The sequence below is a fragment of the Trachypithecus francoisi genome, unplaced genomic scaffold, assembly GCF_009764315.1.
Source record: "Trachypithecus francoisi isolate TF-2019V2 unplaced genomic scaffold, Tfra_2.0 Lachesis_group4, whole genome shotgun sequence".
Taxonomy (NCBI): Eukaryota; Metazoa; Chordata; class Mammalia; order Primates; family Cercopithecidae; genus Trachypithecus; species Trachypithecus francoisi.
In genome coordinates this window covers 89,972,948-89,982,802 of record NW_022681469.1, presented here as the reverse complement: position 1 = coordinate 89,982,802, position 9,855 = coordinate 89,972,948, and the positions used below count along the sequence as shown (strand labels likewise).

Genomic DNA, 9,855 nt, shown 5'->3' with positions numbered 1-9,855 from the left:
AGAGACAAAGAAGGCCATTACATAATGGTAAAGGGATCAATTCAACAGGAAGAGCTAACTCTCCTAAATATATATGCACCCAATACAGGAGCACCCAGATTCATAAAGCAAGTCCTTAGAGACTTACAAAGAGACTTAGACTCCCATACAATAATAATGGGAGACTTCAACACCCCACTGTCAACATTAGACAGATCAACGAGACAGAAAGTTAACAAGGATATCCAGGAATTGAACTCATCTCTGCAGCAAGCAGACCTAATAGACATCTATAGAACTCTCCACCCCAAATCCACAGAATATACATTCTTCTCAGCACCACATCACACTTATTCCAAAATTGACCACATAATTGGAAGTAAAGCACTCCTCAGCAAATGTACAAGAACAGAAATTATAACAAACTGTCTCTCAGACCACAGTGCAATCAAACTAGAACTCAGGACTAAGAAACTCAGTCAAAACCGCTCAACTACATGGAAGCTGAACAACCTGCTCCTGAATGACTACTGGGTACATAACAAAATGAAGGCAGAAATAAAGATGTTCTTTGAAACCAACGAGAACAAAGATACAACATACCAGAATCTCTGGGACACATTTAAAACAGTGTGTAGAGGGAAATTTATAGCACTAAATGCCCACAAGAGAAAGCTGGAAAGATCTAAAATGGACACTCTAACATCACAATTAAAAGAACTAGAGAAGCAAGAGCAAACACATTCAAAAGCTAGCAGAAGGCAAGAAATAACTAAGATCAGAGCAGAACTGAAGGAGATAGAGATACAAAAAACCCTTCAAAAAAACAATGAATCCAGGAGTTGGTTTTTTGAAAAGATCAACAAAATTGACAGACCGCTAGCAAGACTAATAAAGAAGAAAAGAGAGAAGAATCAAATAGATGCAATAAAAAATGATAAAGAGGATATCACCACCAATCCCACAAAATACAAACTACCATCAGAGAATACTATAAACACCTCTACGCAAATCAACTAGAAAATCTAGAAGAAATGGATAATTTTCTGGACACTTACACTCTTCCAAGACTAAACCAGGAAGAAGTTGAATCCCTGAATAGACCAATAGCAGGCTCTGAAATTGAGGCAATAATTAATAGCCTACCAACCAAAAAAAGTCCAGGACCAGATGGATTCACAGCTGAATTCTACCAGAGGTACAAGGAGGAGCTGGTACTATTCCTTCTGAAACGATTCCAATCAATAGAGAAAGAGGGAATCCTCCCTAACTCATTTTATGAGGCCAACATCATCCTGATTCCAAAGCCTGGCAGAGACACAACAAAAAAAGAGAATTTTAGACCAATATCCGTGATGAACATCGATGCAAAAATCCTCAATAAAATACTGGCAAACCGGATTCAGCAGCACATCAAAAAGCTTATCCACCATGATCAAGTGGGCTTCATCCCTGGGATGCAAGGCTGGTTCAACATTCACAAATCAATAAACGTAATCCAGCATATAAACAGAACCAAAGACAAGAACCACATGATTATCTCAATAGATGCAGAAAAGGCCTTTGAAAAAATTCAACAGCCCTTCATGCTAAAAATGCTCTATAAATTCGGTATTGATGGAACGTACCTCAAAATAATAAGAGCTATTTATGACAAACCCACAGCCAATATCATATTGAATGGGAAAAAACTGGAAAAATTCCCTCTGAAAACTGGCACAAGACAGGGATGCCCTCTCTCACCACTCCTATTCAACATAGTGTTGGAAGTTCTGGCTACGGCAATTAGGCAAGAGAAAGAAATAAAGGGTATTCAGTTAGGAAAAGAAGAAGTCAAATTGTCCCTGTTTGCAGATGACATGATTGTATATCTAGAAAACCCCATTGTCTCAGCCCAAAATCTCCTTAAGCTGATAAGCAACTTCAGCAAAGTCTCAGGATACAAAATTAATGTGCAAAAATCACAAGCATTCTTATACACCAGTAACAGACAAACAGAGAGCCAAATCAGGAATGAACTTCCATTCACAATTGCTTCAAAGAGAATAAAATACCTAGGAATCCAACTGACAAGGGATGTAAAGGACCTCTTCAAGGAGAACTACAAACCACTGCTCAGTGAAATAAAAGAGGACACAAACAAATGGAAGAACATACCATGCTCATGGATAGGAAGAATCAATATTGTGAAAATGGCCATACTGCCCAAGGTCATTTATAGATTCAATGCCATCCCCATCAAGCTATCAATGACTTTCTTCACAGAATTGGAAAAAACTGCTTTAAACTTCATATGGAACCAAAAAAGAGCCCACATTGCCAAGACAATCCTAAGTCAAAAGAACAAAGCTGGAGGCATCACTCTACCTGACTTCAAACTATACTACAAGGCTACAGTAACCAAAACAGCATGGTACTGGTACCAAAACAGAGATATAGACCAATGGAACAGAACAGAGTCCACAGAAATAATACCACACAGCTACAGCCATCTGATCTTTGACAAACCTGAGAGAAACAAGAAATGGGGAAAGGATTCCCTATTTAATAAATGGTGCTGGGAAAATTGGCTAGCCATAAGTAGAAAGCTGAAACTGGATCCTTTCCTTACTCCTTATACGAAGATTAATTCAAGATGGATTAGAGACTTAAATGTTAGACCTAATACCATAAAAACCCTAGAAGAAAACCTAGGTAGTACCATTCAGGACATAGGCATGGGCAAGGACTTCATGTCTAAAACACCAAAAGCAATGGCAACAAAAGCCAAAATTGACAAATGGGATCTCATTAAACTAAAGAGCTTGTGCACAGCAAAAGAAACTACCATCAGAGTGAACAGGCAACCTACAGAATGGGAGAAAATTTTTGCAATCTACTCATCTGACAAAGGGCTAATATCCAGAACCTACAAAGAACTCAAACAAATTTACAAGAAAAAAACAAACAACCCCATCAAAAACTGGGCAAAGGATATGAACAGACATTTCTCAAAAGAAGACATTCATACAGCCAACAGACACATGAAAAAATGCTCATCATCACTCGCCATCAGAGAAATGCAAATCAAAACCACAATGAGATACCATCTCACACCAGTTAGAATGGCAATCATTAAAAAGTCAGGAAACAATAGGTGCTGGAGAGGATGTGGAGAAATAGGAACACTTTTACAGTGTTGATGGGACTGTAAACTAGTTCAACCATTATGGAAAACAGTATGGCGATTCCTCAAGGATCTAGAACTAGATGTACCATATGACCCAGCCATCTCATTACTGGGTATATACCCAAAGGATCATAAATCATGCTGCTATAAAGACACATGCACATGTTATGTTTATTGTGGCACTATTCACAATAGCAAAGACTTGGAATCAACCCAAATGTCCATCAGTGACAGATTGGATTAAGAAAATGTGGCACATATACACCATGGAATACTACTATGCAGCCATAAAAAAGGTTGAGTTTCTGTCCTTTGTAGGGACACGGATGCAGCTGGAAACCATCATTCTTAGCAAACTATCACAAGAACAGAAAACCAAACCCTGCATGTTCTCACTCATAGGTGGGAACTGAACAATGAGATCACTTGGATTCGGGAAAGGGAACATCACACACCGGGGCCTATCATGGGGAGGGATTGCATTGGGAGTTATACCTGATGGAAATGACGAGTTGATGGGTGCTGACGAGTTGATGGGTGCAGCACACCAACATGGCACAAGTATACATATGTAACAAAGCTGCACGTTATGCACATGTACCCTAGAACTTAAAGTATAATAATAATAATAATAATAATAATAATAATAAATGGAACAAAGTTGTCACAAACGTTTTACTCTTGCTTTTTTAGGTTTCTGAATATATACATCTTATTATTTTTTTCTATTTCTCTCTGTTTTTTGTTTTAGAGACAGGGTCTCGCTCTGTCGCCCAAGCTGGAGGGCAGTGGTGTGATCATAGCTCACTGCGGCCTCAAATTCCTGGGCTCAAGCAATCCTCCCTCCCATCTCAGCCTCCTGAGTGGTAGGACTACAGATGTGCACACTAAGTAAGACCTTTTTTTTTTTTTTTTAAAGACACATGACCTCACTATGTTGTCCAGGCTGGTCTTGAAACCATGGCCTCAAGCAGCCCTCCTGCCTCAGCCTTCCAAAGTGTTGGGACTTCAGCATGCCACCACACCCAATTAATTTTTTTATATCTGGTAAAGAGAGGTCGCACTATGTTTCCCAGGCTGCGTGCAAACTCCTGGCCTCAAGCAATCCTTCTACCATGGCCTACCAAAGCACTAGGATTATATGCATGAGCCACTACACCCACCCCATTTTAATCTCTTATCTATCAGATTGCAGGGCAAACAGTAACAGCAGATCTCTGGGTTCATATAACCAGACATTATATTATACAAATGGAACTAAGAAGTCAGCTGATCAACATGAATGGCTAAATGCCTTCTATATATAAATACAAACAAAAATAAAATGAATCCAAGGACAAATTATTAAACTTCACAAGAAATCCAGAAAGTGGGATCTGTGGAAAATAAAAATAAATAATTTTAAATTATATCTATTGTAAATCAACAATACTTCTAGCTTTACTTTGTAGACAGAAGAATTGTATTTGAAAAGCCTATGTATGATTTTTGCTGTGACACTATTCCCCAAGAAATTTCTTAACTGTTAGTTGTCCTCAATAAAGAAGCTCTAAAGCAAATTAAAAACAACAACAACAAAAAAAAGACAAAAGAAAAAAGGAAAAAACCTTAAATGACAAAAAGCAAAATCAGCCCTTCGGTAGTTCAAGGCAGAAGATTGTTCCCTGATGGAAATTTTACACTGTAGGTGATAAATGACAAAGAATGGTCATGGAGAGCACCCGTGCATACCAGAAAATGAGAAGACAATTATAATGTTAACTAATATCTAAAACAATGCATGACCCTGGGGTCATAATAAGTTCTATTTGATTTAAAAAAAATGTTGGTTGTTAGTGCTAGTAGTTTAATGCCTTTGAATTAAAGTTTATGACATCTATTCCTGTTTGATAGTTTCTATGTCAAATACATTATATCAACACACATGCACGTTTTTAAAATAGAGTTCATATTTTCTCCAAACTATTTTTGGAAATTCACCGTATTTCCAATTGTACAATTAGGAAAAAAGTTAATCATGTGTAATTTAACCATCACATATTGATCAAATACCCAAAACTGACATTGGATATAACCTAGAAGATGGTGCTATTAAAAACAGAAAGTATTCTTCCATAAATTAAAAATGGATATTGTGAGGTTGTATGATATTAACACATCTAGAAACATACGAGGAGATGCAAGAGAATTTTGAATGAAGCATGGAAAACACAGGACCATTTGAGCCACTGATTCTTCCCTAAATTACATAATCAACTCTACAAGAAGATTTTAGAGTTGGAAGATTTGTAATAGAATAAAATTTCCATAGGAACCAAAATTTCTTTATGGTGTTGATATTTAAAGAAAAATGCTGCTTATATTTTTTCATTTTTACAGTTATATTAATTTAATGCTATATAAAGTAGGGTTAGGTCCTCTATAAGAGATTTTCTTTTAAAAATCACACCTTTAATGTTTTGCGAAGAAAATTTTTAGCCCAAAGCTGCTTCTAGACAAGATTACATGTGTTTCGATTTATTTATTATAATACTTTGATATTAAATTAATAAAACATCCAAAAAAGGGGCATAAAAGATGATTTGCTATAATGTTTATTTTCTAAGTTACTCAAGGCAATTTTTGCAGCTCAGAACAATTTTCAGCCTATAGCTATTTTTCTCCGTAACTTTTGAGTTGTAAGGAATCCTAGAAATTCTTAATCCAATCTCCTCATTTTTTGAAAAAGGAAGTCAAAATCCTAGGAATTAAAATGTCAAACCTCAGTCTCTATATCTAAGTGCAAAGTCAAGATTATAGCAAATAAATCCTAACTCCTGGTTCAGTTTTCCTTCAAAAAGGCTTTGTCTCAAGTAGAACATGAATTAAAACCAGAGATCTCAAATATCTGAAGTACAACACTTAAAGCTAGGGACAGAGGACTGAGTCAATTGTTGGCCTCATAGAGCTCACATTCTGGTGCAAGAGGCTGACAAATCAATGTCAAGAGAGCTCTGTCATCAATGATATTTTTACACACTGGCTCGTCTTTCTCCTCTAGCCCCACAATTTCCACCCGAAGAACCTCAGTCAAATCCTCGCCTATGCTTGTCTCTCTCATTCCCCTGCGAACTCTGTTCTGTCATGTAACTTCTTTTACCCTACTTGTAGATGATTCCAAGATGCAACATGCAGCCTCACCCACACAAGCTACCTCACTACAGCTGTTTACAGCAATTTCACTTGAATCTCTATAATCACTTCAGAGTCAACAGACTATATTTTCCTTCAAAATCAACTGCCCTTTTCAATTTCTCCATTCCTATTCCTAAGTAATTGTTAATTCCTTTCTCACCTCCTGTGGCTCCCATATCTAGTCAGTCTCCACATACTACGTGTATTAGTCAGGGTTCTCCAGAGAGAGAGAGAGAGAGAGAAAGGGAGACTGATTATAAGGAATCGGCTCACATGATTAAGGGGTCTGACAAGTCCAAAAGCTGCAGAGCTGATTTCCCAGTTTTGAGCCAGAAGCCAGAAGGCTACTGCAGAACCAGTAAGGGTCAATGTCCCAGTTTAAAGGCTGTCAGGCAAAAGAATTCTCCCTTACATAAGGGAGGTCAGCCTTTTGCTCTATTCAGGCCTTCACCTAATTGCATGAGGCCCATCCCCATTACAGGGGCAATCTGCTGTACTCAGTCTACTGGTTTAAATGTTAATCTCATCTAAAATCACCCTCACAGGATCATCCTAAGTAATGTTAGACCAAATATCTGGGCAACCTGTAGCCCAGTCCAGTTGACACAAGAAATTAACTATCACACTATGGTTTTACTTTTCAAAAGTTTCACACCCTTTTCTCCAGTCTCATTACTGTCTTCTCAGTTTAGGTCTTTATGATGTAAAACAACTCAGCTCCACACTCCTACACCCTTTAGTTCAGGCATCACTGGGTATGCTGTGGACACATTTATTTTCGGAAATGTTTTTATCTTACCATCCCTCTTCTACTCCCTAACTTATAATGACACCTTGCTCTGAATAGATTCAATTCTTCTTATTATTATATATTGCTTTTTATAATCCAGCACCATTTGGCCTACTGACTTTTTTCTTCCATCATCTCATAATTCAGAACTTCCATTATAACTTGCCAATAGCTTAAATACCTTGTTCAGCTACCAATGCCAATTCGCTCCTCAACATACTCCCTTCTCTGAAAGCATTGTACATTCTTCTTTGCCTACCCCATCCCAATCTCATCCATTTGCCTAGCTTCATCTGAAACTTTACCTCCTTTTTGAAATTTCTCCATGCTCCAAACCATACATATCATTTAATTTCCTAATCTTCATGTGCACATAAACTAAACAAAATCACTCTTCCTCTACACTATTCTGTCTTGCACTCTAATTGATTAAGATTGTACATCCCTGTTTCTCGTGTCTCCAGTCTTACCCCACTGCCTCCAAATGTACACCTTCTATTTATCTTGGGCTGAAAAGTTTTGAATCTGTATGTGCCAGGCACTGTGCAAGGCAATGGATGTATAAAGAGGTATTACTCTCAAGAAACGTTCAGTCTTATATAAGAGATGGATAAATATTCAAATAATTATGGAGGAATGTGATGCACGCTAAAACAGTGGTAAACACAAAGCTTTAAAGGAATATAGAAAATATAACAGAGGGGGAAAATAGGTTATCCAGGCAGAATGATGTAGTAGAGGATAAATTAACAGGAGGAAAGCAGAAAAAGGCATTTCAAGTATTGAGAATAACTGATGCAAAGGAACAGGGATGATGAAGAACATAATATACGTGTTCACATTATGATGAAACATTTACACACGATGGCAAACATATTGAGTATAAAGAACGAGAGCCCATATACAATATGGCTGCAAAAAAGAGGATTAAATTCATCAAAAAATGACAGGTGCAGAACCCCAGAAGCAAAACTGTCTGTAACAGTGAAAATGCTAAGTCCACGACTTGAGTAGGGCTGAGGAGAAGAAGCAGGCCCGGCTGGAACATGGAGCCAAACCACTCCTGACCAAGGACAGTAGAACCCCCTAGAGTACAGGTGAAATTGTGTTTGTCCCTTATCACTGATCCTAAAGAACAAAAGATTTTTCAGAAATTGTTTGGCAACAAACCTCAACTCATCTGGCAGCAAAAACTGACCTACACAGATGTGAGGCTATTTAATGTTTTTATTTATCTCATTTAAGATTAAGATCTATGAATTTAACTGCAGAAATATTATTTTTTTTATTATAGGGAATCATCCCAGACTCCATTAAAGGTGATAGGTAATATGGGGGTATATGGTCCTTTTGCAAACCTAATACATTTTTAATATCATACTAGCTTTTTAAAATCTGATAAATTCTTGATTCCAAAATGCACCTCAACTAGGGTTTTAGATAAAAATATGGGAACCTCAGGGTTTGAGGTTCCACAGAATCTGTCAGATATTCAAAGAGGTCTGTTGTCCAGAAAAGGTTTCAGAGTCCATGAGCGATTCATTTAGAATTGCTGTTTCAGATAGAAAATCAGTTTTCAGTGTCCCATACTTCCTATTATTGATAGCTTTTGTGACCAGTGGCAAAGTTTATTTTATTTAAATAATATTAGTTAAAAACAAAAACTGGCAATCATGAACTCTTAAATCAACCTTCCCTCCTTATAATGCCACGAACACCACACACACACACACACACACACACACACACACAACTATAAAGCAAAATTCTCTTTGCCTCCTATAACCTTAATAGATAATTTCCTGGAATTGTCTATTCAAATAGAAAATTAATTTCCATGCACAGCTGGAAATATCACATTGGCAAGCAAGGAAAACATCAAACAACAGTAGATTAAACAACAAGTGGAAGAACTATAAAGACTAAACAAAACAGAATTTGCTCAATAAGATGGTCATATGAGAACAGCTGTTTGCCTGTTTATTTAATGTATGAATACATCTTTAAAATGAAGTTGCAATCATCATGGCAGCACTGGATCCAGAGAAATAATTAAGGGATTCGACCATTCAAGAAATGTGACTAGTGTTGTTGGAAAAAAGAGAAGGTTAGCGTCTCCCTTGTTAAGAATGGAAGAGGCCATCGGGCCTAGTTTCATAGCACCTACTATGTTTTTTTTTGGTTTGGGATAAGGGGAAATTTCTGGAGATGGACAGTGGTGAGGGTGGCAAATGATGTGAATGTACTTAATGCCACTAAAGTGCACACTCAAAATGTGTTAAAATGGTAAATTTTAACCGCAATGAAAATGATTAATTTCAATAAGATAGAAAAAAGGTCTTATAAATCAATAACAAAATAGAACAGTCTAAAAGAAAAATAACCAAAGGACACAAACAGAAATTCCAAATGGGAAGAAAATCCTATAGAGATATGGAAAAATGTTCAAAACTACTAATAATCAAGAATGCAAGTAAAAATGACTACAAAATATCATGTTTCATTATTATAATTAGCAAAGATTTAAAAGATTGACAGTTAATAAAGAAGCAGTTTTTCTAGACCCACTAATAAGATTAGGCTGTGCTTATACATCTCCTTTCTTTGGCTTGGACCTACCTCATGGGTGTCCCTTTCCGCAGTGACAGCTATCAAGAAGAATCAGGCTCAGGGTGCCATTTGGGACTATTCCCTGATGCTGTAACTGTTTCAAGCAATAAGTTACATGGCCAATACTCAATTA

The 9,855-nt window shown here is 37.0% G+C and overlaps 1 pseudogene; it reads left to right on the top strand.

The window, feature by feature from the left end:
- Positions 1–9,197: 9,197 nt before the first annotated feature.
- On the top strand, positions 9,198–9,290 carry LOC117073887 (annotated as a pseudogene).
- The last annotated feature ends 565 nt before the right edge of the window (positions 9,291–9,855 follow it).